The sequence below is a fragment of the Phyllopteryx taeniolatus genome, chromosome 6, assembly GCF_024500385.1.
Source record: "Phyllopteryx taeniolatus isolate TA_2022b chromosome 6, UOR_Ptae_1.2, whole genome shotgun sequence".
Classification (NCBI taxonomy): Eukaryota; Metazoa; Chordata; class Actinopteri; order Syngnathiformes; family Syngnathidae; genus Phyllopteryx; species Phyllopteryx taeniolatus.
In genome coordinates this window covers 15,977,654-15,987,814 of record NC_084507.1, presented here as the reverse complement: position 1 = coordinate 15,987,814, position 10,161 = coordinate 15,977,654, and the positions used below count along the sequence as shown (strand labels likewise).

General features: G+C 40.4%; 1 protein-coding gene across 1 annotated transcript in view; it reads left to right on the top strand.

Moving 5' to 3' along the window:
• Positions 1-641: 641 nt before the first annotated feature.
• Positions 642-10,161, top strand: part of cicb (capicua transcriptional repressor b) — a 65,889-nt gene continuing 56,369 nt past the window's right edge. Inside the window, exon 1 of the mRNA XM_061777849.1 lies at positions 642-908. The gene's annotated coding sequence lies outside the window, so the exon portion shown is untranslated. The remainder of the gene's footprint in view (positions 909-10,161) is intronic.

The following is a 10,161-nucleotide window of genomic DNA, read 5'->3' as shown; positions in this document are numbered from 1 at the left end:
CGCCGCCATTGGCCAGGAGAACATCGTGCAGCTGGCCTATCGCCTACCGCTGCAGTGACGTCGCCGGGCTCCGGCTTGGTTCACTATGAGCGGAGTAGGCGGGGCGAGGGCTTTTGCCGCGTTGTGATTGGCTGGAGTGGCGGTGAAAGTGGGGCTCTGTTGCTGAGAGAAAGTAAAAAGAGAAGGAAGAGAAGGAAGTCACGTCCTGAAGCAGTATTGCTGCGTTTAGCTTCAATTTACAATATATTCAACTGGGGACAGTTTAAACTCTCCTGAATACCTGTAAGTTTAACAAATGGGATTTGATGCATTATCGCCATGTCCCCACATGCTACTGTCAATTATGGTAAACAGATTGGTTCTGTCAAAGGGGAGGGAGCATTTGTGCCGTCCTATTGGCTCTCGTCGGCGTAGTCCCGCCCCTCAGCCCGCTTCGTGCTGTTCCTATGGTTCCCATAGCTCTCATTGGTTACTGTAAAGTTTGGACGGGACGCAGGTTTGCCTGAGCATGGCCGCCGCTATTGGTCGGCTCGCACCGTCCGTCAAGTGGACCTTGACAGCTCGCTCATCCCCCTCGTCTCGGGACACCGCCGCCGATTGGCTACTGTACGTGTCAGCGATGTCCGATTGGCCGCTGCGCCCAGCTGTTAGTGGTTCATTCACCATTTTGTGACTGTAGTGGAAAAGAGACGAGGGATACTTTGGCGTATCCTCCTCGGAGTTTCAGTGCGGGGAGCTTGGTGATGTTGGACGGTTGAGAAAAGTAACTCGCCCCAAGGGACTCCGGAGTCCTCCGAGACGACAACCGAGGGAATGTTCGCGGGTGCCGCACGGGTTGCCTCATCCGCAAAATAAGACCATAAATCTTTTTTTTCCTTCCCCGCTGAAGAGGAAAAAGCTCCGCTCGGGTGAGTTCAAACTAAGTTAGCGAAGGGGGAGGTTGTGATGCTCAACTGATTTAAAACCTTCCTTTACGGGTGTGGGGATTTGCTGCCACACTACCGGGCTGTTGTTCTTGTTATGCCCGGAAAAACGAACCGCTCGGCAGGCGGGGTAGGGGGGGGGGGGGGGTAGGTATCATACACGAACACACACACACACACACTACATAACAAGCTTTAAAACTTTATCAAAATATCATACCGCGAATAAACATGACAACCAGCACAAATTATAACACTAATATAGCTATATTATAACATTATGGTGGAATTTCGCTACTTTTATCGACACCTTTTCCGTGTTGGCGTCGAGTCGAAAAACACACGTCGGCCTCTTTTCGCAACACTGTGGTCCGAATTAAAAACAGCCACGACGTGACATTTTCTTCATTTAAAAATAAAAATATATATATATATATATAAACGATGATTGTGAGCCGTAACGTGGTAAATTAAAGGCCAATTCGCCCGGTTTACCGCGCCTGTCGTCGTGGTTGTTGTTGTGTAGTAGTAGTAAGTCGTGCGTCGCGTACTACGAAGGCTTTTACAACCGAGCAGCTTTCGTTTAGCGAGCTAACATTTTTTTTTTTTTTTTGTCCAAATGTCAAACGATTTCATAACTGTTTAGCGAATGAAGAGGCAGGAATCCGACCTGTCCTGTTGCCATCGCATAAAAAAAACAACGTCACTTGATTAAACTTGTTTTTTTCTTTCTTTCTTTTTATTTATTTTTTTAAGGTGTTGTTTACTAGCTGGCCTTTGAGTCATAGACATGATAGTTGTACTCTGGCTATGAGCTTTTCCTACACTTCATCACCACCGTCAGTCACAGCCAGTATCATCTGCATTAGGCAGCTTTTTGCCTTTTTTTTAATATATAAAATATATCCTTGGAGGGACCTTGGTGTCCATGATGACAAGTTCGGCCATTCCCGATCAAGGACCTGGGCTCAGTAGGAACCAGAATATAATCGCTCCAGGGAGCAACCTACGGCCCGTGGTCCTTTTACGGACCCCCGAGAGCATTTAAATATGGCCTGTCATGCCCCCAAAAGCTAGTAATGCATCACAACGAATATTTGCCGTGTCATATTTCGTCACGCCAAAGTGTGTGTAAGCGCATCTTGCTCCTTGCTTGGGTGACCCACTTAAAGGCAAACGCTGTCCCCACATCCACCGGTGAAATTCTTAACACAATCAAAGCTGCGAGAAGTGACGAATGCACCCGCGTACCCCCCTTTTCAAGGCAAATCGTCCACATCAGTGGTTCTCAAACTGTTTACACCAAGTACCACCTCAAAAATACTTGGCTCTCCAAGTATTACCCTAATGACCATTATTAAAATACAACATAGTAGGCCTAAGTGTTCATCAAAAATTAGGGGCAGAGGTAGAGGCAGAGGTTTTATCCCTTAAAAATATCAATCCCTCCATCCATCCATTCCCTGTATCACTCATTCTCACGAGGGTAGCGGGTTAGCTGGAGCGTATTCCAGCTGACTTTGGGCAAGAGGCAGGGTACAGTCTGAAGAGGTTGCCAGCCAGTCGCAGGGCACATATAGACAAACAACCATTCACACTCACATTCACACCTATGGACAATTTAGAGTCTTTAATTAACCTACCATGCATGTTTTTGAAATATGGGAGGAAGCAGGAGTACCCGGAGAAAACCCACGTAGGCACAGAGATAACGTGCAAACTCCACACAGAAAGGCCAGAGACCAGATTTGAACCCCCAACCTCAGAACCGTGAAGCAGATGTCCGAACCAGTAAATATAAAAATGTATTAAAGATTATTGTCAGCCATTCAAACATGAACACTGTGCTTAGATATGAGAATATAAAAAAACAATTGTACTTAAATAATGATTCAATTAAAATGAATTGCACATAAAACTGAAATTAAGAAATACCAAAATAAATGTGTGAAAACAAACCGCTATCATATCAAGTGCAAATTTATTATGTTTTAAAGTTAATTGTAACTGTTAATTAGAACTGTACTCAACAAATGTGCAGTACTGGATTAAAAAGGTTTAAGATGCTGTAACATTATGCACAGTTTGAACATTTAATTCAGTGATCGCTGGCATTGATACATGAACAAATAAATATATGTTTTCGGACCAATGAAGTTGTTATTTCTCACAGCTCAGTCTTTGGGAACAATTGGAATTGGGAACAGCTTCAGATTGGAGCTCATTTGGGTGAATTCCCTTATAAGAGTAAAGCCACCGCGGTACGCGCATAAAGACAATAGGGCTGTTTTTGCCCAGAATCTGCCCCTTCCCGCCCAAGCACGTCAACCGCGTCCTACAAGTCATACCCGATGCGATATTTTTCATAAAAGTGGGTTACCAAGACGGCAAGAAGTATTTTCCAAAGCAAGTCTTTTTTTGACGACAACGGTCCCGCCTCAAGTTCCCTCAAAAACACGGGGGTAACATCAGCGTATACCCAAAAGTGTCTGTTCGTCTTCGTTTTTGTGAGATTCCATGTGATCACGTGAGACTTCGAGTTCGGCCGCAGAACAATCTTTATGTGTGGTGTCCTGTGTCGAGATTATTGGAGGACACCAGACACAATACGACCACAACTGTTAAATGCCTGATGTTTTATGTTTATGCGTGTGGTCTGTCACAGAGAAAAAAATCTTTTAAGAGTTGAAAGTCCAAACCCTGGGATTTGCCCAAAATCGCTGCTTCAAACCAAAATGCCCAACTTCCTGTTCCTTTCTGGGCATAGGTTGTTGACACTTTTTTGTGCATCCTGGTATGATAGACATGCCCATTCAATTTTGTGTTGATTGTGCCGATTTTGTCGAACTTTTCCCACGGCACTAACACGACCCTAAAAGACATAACTGTTCGACTCGATACGTGCGTTTGCTAAAATTGGTGAGTTTTACTGCATGCTGATGCTCTTAAAAATGCAAATAATTAGTTGGAATGATGCTAATTAAAAGTGATGGAGGAGCCCTCACGCCCCCCTTTTCATAGCGAAGCCTCAAATGTATTGTCAAACTTTGACGTCATGCTCCGAATACATTAGATGACAGAGACAAAAAAGCCATGCAATTTAGTGTCGCCCTTTTGTCCAGGATACCTGCTTCCAATTGGGGCTCGTTTGGGCAAATTCCCAAAATGTCTGCTTCAAATCAAAATGGCCGACTTCCTGTTCAATTTCGGTCCTTGAGACTTTTTTGTCCACCCATTTTTATGTCAATTGGTGAAACTGGTGTCAGGGGTAATTTTTTTCTGACCTTCCACACGATGCTGAGTGACATTTTCGGGGTGGTGTTCAGGACCTTGAAAATACATAAAGGTTTTCCAGGATACACACAGTAATTGCATGTTGAGTCCCCGAAAAGGTGACTTATTCTATGGAAGAATAATAAACACAACGATTCCAAGGGGGCTCTTATAAAACCCTTTTAGATTTAACCGATAAATGCTCTTAAGAAATAAGAAACTTTTGAGTTTTTAGAAATTGCATGGAAGGCTGCATTAAATGTGCAAATCATCTAAGTGCCATAGATTGCCAACCCATGACCTTTCATATGAAGATTGTGTTAGGGCATCAAAGTAGTGGAGTTTTAAATATTGCACAGACCCCATAAAATCTGCATTTGTGTTCTTGTATATTTAAGAAATGGTGTCATTTCATGTATGTGTTGAACAAAAATGTCCTTTTTAATGCGTTTCAGTAACGTGCGTGTGTGTGTGAGAGCGGGAGAGACAAGAGAGATTGTAACAACGTGTGCATGACTGCTCTGCAAATTCTGCAAAGAAAGCATCAAAGATGTTTAATGTAATGAGAGGACACCGAGGTTACATTGCTTTATCCTGACTGTGTTTGTCCGGTCTAACGCCATGGAAACAACAAGCCCGCCGTTTGTCCGTCTCGTCACAGTAACGTGCTCGCTCTCGATCGAACGCCTTGATCACTCCTCCCTTAGATTACATACAAAGGGAGGATACGTATTGGACAAAGATTACATTTATCGAATACACTAAAAACAAGTGCCGGAGAGTTGACCTCCAGTTGACCAGTTCTCTCTTAATAGTATAGTTTGATTATGTATCCTGTATTATATTGTCTTGTAGATGTATTTTACTGCTTTTTTACATCATGGCCAGGGGACTACAGATGAAAACTAGCCTTCTGGCTAATTCTGGCTTTTTTAACCATGTGTACTTCATGTGTTTTATGAAATTGCATTGTCCCCTTTCAAAAAATAAACTGAACTGAACCATCAGTGATCTAAATATATATTTTTTAATGCATGATGTCGTATTCTTTGTATCCTTAAATTGAATGAATCTTTAGCAGGCTCACACTGGTCATAACACCTTCATAACACCATCATAACACCTCTATTACTGTACACACAATGTTTTAACATTTTAACAATCAAGTCCAAATTTTTACGACTAATGTTACGAGAAAAAAGTACAAATTTTTCCAGAAGAATTTAATAATGTTGGATTAAATCTGATAATAAGTATTGTGAAAAATAAAGTTGTAACAGATCTTTACAATTTTGCAAAACTTTTTCGAAGAAAAGCTTTATTTATTTTAAGAAAAGTACATTGTCATGAGACTTTATTTTGCCAGAAAAGTTATTGCTTTATCAGAAAGCGTTCATGTTCTGTGGGAAAAAGTGTCCTTTTTAAAAGTATGTCATATTATTCAATAATAAAAAAACTGAAGACTGGTCGAAATTTGTGAGTAAACTATAATTGACCAAATGTGTATGTGAATTAATTGTACTGAGCAGCCTGTGTCACAATAAGTCCCATTTCCTATTCTGTGGTAATCATGACACTTGGTCATTTGCCATTATGGTAGCCCTCTGTTTTAGCATCACCAAAAAACAGCAAAGAAAAAGCAAAACACACCCTTGGAGTAAATCTCACTCAGCTAACTTTGGGGGTTCCACTGCATACAGTTAAACATATATTTAAATGTAGAAACGAGCCTTTTATGTATTCATGATACTATATTTCTTCCGAGAGTGGGCTTGGCAGCCTCGCCATTTACGCCAGGAATTTCACATCTCTCGCTCGAGCGAACAAGAATGATGCGCTCTGTTCTTTTTTTAGGCAGAGATGAAAAAAGAAGCCATCGTGCTCATAACTCGATTGACACTGAAGGAAAAGCTATCCCCAAATACTTTCCAGTGAAAAGAAAGAGATGGGTCAAGATGCCAGAATGGCCCAAACTCTTCTGTGTTATAACAGAATGCGAACACACACACACACACACACACACACACACACACACACACTCAACTGCACACACTCACGGCACCGCAAGCATGACCGAACACATTTTTTCCGAGCGAAGATCATCCAGCAATTCCGTGGAGCAGTCGGTCAGCCGAGAGTTGTCGACTCCTTCCTGCTTTTCTCTTTGTGACACATTACGAACGTTCGTTATTAAATAGCAAAATCGGTAGCGCTGCTTACTTGCATAATAACACATATTTGCTTCAAGTCACATTGGGGTATGGAAATGAATTGAAAATGATAATGTGAGTGTTTTCACCTTGAGCAAACTGAATAGCTCTGATGTAAATAAATAAGACCATGATAAGAACATTTTATATATTAAATTGTACAATGCAATTTAAAGAAACAAATAGGAGGAAAGGAAATGTGTGCATTTACTAAGAAGTATTAGGGTAGCGAAAGGTTGAAATATTACGAGGGGAGGGATATTTGACATAAATAAAGTTGAAATACAGTGGTACCTTGACTTACAAGTAAATTTTTTTTGACATGACCAAGTGCATAACTCAATTTACTTGTATTTCAAATCAATTTACCCCATTGAAATGAATTGAAACGCTACTAATCTGTTCGAGCCCCTCAAAACAATTTGTTGTTCAAGAAATACAGCACTGTATTGTATAAAAACATTTTAACAAAAGAATATAAAGAAGCAAACTGGTTTTATAAAGTGTATAACTGTACGTACTGTAGTATTCGTGTGTTAGATGTGTGCCTTTAAGGGGCGTAGCCTAGTGAGTAATGTCAGGAGCTGGAGTCGGGTTGGCCGGTTTGTCAGCGTGAGTGTCTGGGTGTGAGTTGTGTCATACAGCAGCTCCTTGCGAGTGTTCTCATGTTGTATTTGTGTGTTTGAGTATTTGTCCCGTTCAATAAATGGCTGAAAGTGCATCGGCAACTGTGGCTTTCCTTGCCCACATGCCAGGGGATCACAGTACTTTAATTGCTCCATTTTTTTCCCACTTGACTCGAGTGGCAGTGTATCTGTATCTCGCGTTTACCTCAAATTTTCAGCCAGCTCCTATGACCCTGAACAGGATAGACGGTATAGAAAATGGACAGATGGCAATTCAGAAAATATAAAAACAAGTTTTCTGAATCTGGATATAATAATTGCCCTTTTCACACTGCTTGTAAATGCCAGCAATTTTGTGCCTTTTTAGTGCGTTGCGGTTCTGTGTGAGAGGTACCAATACGGAATGGGGGACGGGGCCGGGTGAAGGTGACAATACAATTTCCCGGCTTTGGAGGTAGTGTTTGAGATGAAAGTTTGGAACAGTGACGTAACAGTTTAACTTATGTAACACCCGACAAGCACTTCTTCCGGCATGTTGTGTTGACAGCAACTTATTACTATTAACTAAATATTCTCGTAAATGATGTAACATTAGGGTTCTATTTTCGTGACTAGCACAAATCCAGCGCTGTGCTTGACGCAACTCTGAGGGGAGGTGGGCTTTGGTGATTTCATGGACCGGCATACCCCCAGCACATTTACAATGGGACGTCTGCGCTGGTGTGGGCGTCACCACGGCCAACTTCAATCCTGTCCAATTGAAGTCGCTTCCTTCATTTTCTTTAATAGCGCATGTTGACATCTCTAAATGCAGAAGAGGACACGGCGATCTGTGTGCGACTAGACCAATGAACGTTAGCGGGTACCCTATTTAAATACAGAATGAGCTGGTGAAAAATCGATGATGACTTAAATATGTCCACAGAACTCATTCATCTATGTATATCCCCTCCAACGGTTGTTTGTTTGCCCTACGACTTTATTTTCATAACGTAACAACTTGATTCATACCTTCACTCTCATCAACCCATGACTTTTTACGAGTATTGTCTCGTTACATTACGACTTTATTTTCGTCACGCCGTGACTTTTATCTCGTATATTTTTACTTTATTCTCGTCATTCTGTGACATTTTTCATGCAACATTGCGATTTCCTCCTAATGTTATGACTTCATTTTCGTAACTGCACAACCTTTTTCTTGCAATATTATATTTTTCTGTTGATATTACAATTTTATTCTCGTAATTGTACAACTTTTTTCTGTCATCATTTTGCAACTGCACTGCACCGTAATATTTTGATGTCATTCGCATAACTTTGCAACTTTTTTTCTTGTGACATTACATTTTTCTAGTAATATTACGGCATTTTTCGCTTAATAGTACAACTTTATTCTCATCAAAATACTTATTTCTCATCCCTCTGCAACTTTTTTCTCATCCTATTATGACTTTTTGTAGGATTATGACATTATTTTCATAACTGCACAACTTTTTTCTTGTGACAATACATTTTTCTGTTAACGTGACTTTTTCTTAATGTTACGAATTTATTCTCGTAATAGTACAACTTTTTGTCTCATCACCCTGCAACATTTATTTCGGCACATTACATTTTTCTTGTATTACTTTTCTTGTAACATCACAATGTATTGCTGGTAATATACTGACTTTATTGTCATCACTTTATGACTTTTCTCGTAATAGTCAAACTTTATTGTCATCACCGTATATATTTTTTATGTAACATTGTGTTTTTCCCCTTATAGTATGACTTTATTTTAGTCATTCCAAAATGTTTTTCTTGTAACATTGTGCCTTTTTTTTCTTGTAATGTTATAACTTTATTCTCGTCACTCTGCATCTTTATTATTGTAATACTGAGACATTTTTCTCCTCACTCGACAAAATTGATCTCGTCTCATTTTTTAGTGTTTCAATCTCGTCGCTTTTTTTTAGCGTTTCAATTGTGGCCCTAATAGTTCTTCATGCTTATGCAACAAGCTTATTGTACATTTAAAAATATAATGTTCCCCTCAGTATAATTATTTATTTATATATTCACATGTACATGTTTAAAAATGAAAGTTTAAAACATTTTACCATGGGAAAACAAATGCTATTTTAATTTGTGTTCACATTCTATATCCACTTTTCTTGGCTCAACCATTTTATCACAGAAATGAAGGCTTAAGAGAATGTTTATATTTTCCTACTGAGCTCTGAAAATTAGTAAATGCCACAGTTGTGATTACAATCACTGAAAAATGTGAAAATTACAATCTTTGTTTCTGATTAATAGGGTCAAAGAGATAAGTCATTTTGAAAGTCTTAGGATAAACACGGGATTACTTCTCGCCGTGTGTTGCGAATTACGTCGTCTTTGACAACAAGGTCACCTTATGCAAATGTGTGTATGCACTCACTCTATAGTTTTACGCATGTGGTAATTCTAACGAGGCAAACGTATTTCTACGTTTGTACAGGAATACACTTAAGGACAGCACATGCTGGCATGTTTGAGCAGTCTGTCTTATTTCCTGGCATCTCGTGGTAACCTTTTTTAAAAACATTTCTCCCATTTTTCTCAGCATTATTCCAGTTAGGCTTCCTCCATGCCCAAATGTTTGTGTCGGAAGATGACGGGGGAATGCTCAAAAAAAGTGTGTGTGTTGAGAGAGCGAGAGAGAGAGGCTGTGGAAATTCCCAGCGACTACTCCAGAACGCTCTTAACAAACATCCGCACACCACCACCTCTACCTCCCACTCAAACACTCATGTTGTAGGGTGACCTCACTCAGGGCCGCCGCCAGCCCCTTTCCCTCCCTGATGGAAGGCTAAATAAACGGTTTGTTGTTGTGATGTTGAGTTTAAAGACGCGGCGTGAACCGTAGCGTGAGAAAAGCCACTCCGTCGTATGTCAAAGTAGCTTGAGGTACTTGGGGGAAGTCAAGCATAGTATGACATTTTTCGCTTTTTATGTGCACTTCATTTTATGCGTCCCGCTAAAGCAAATCATGTGTCTAATTCATGTTTCTTGCTCCTCTGTACCAAAATTCCTAATTGTCTTCACTTTTAACTCATTCAGTACCATGGACTTCTATATTCAACTGAAATCCCACCATTT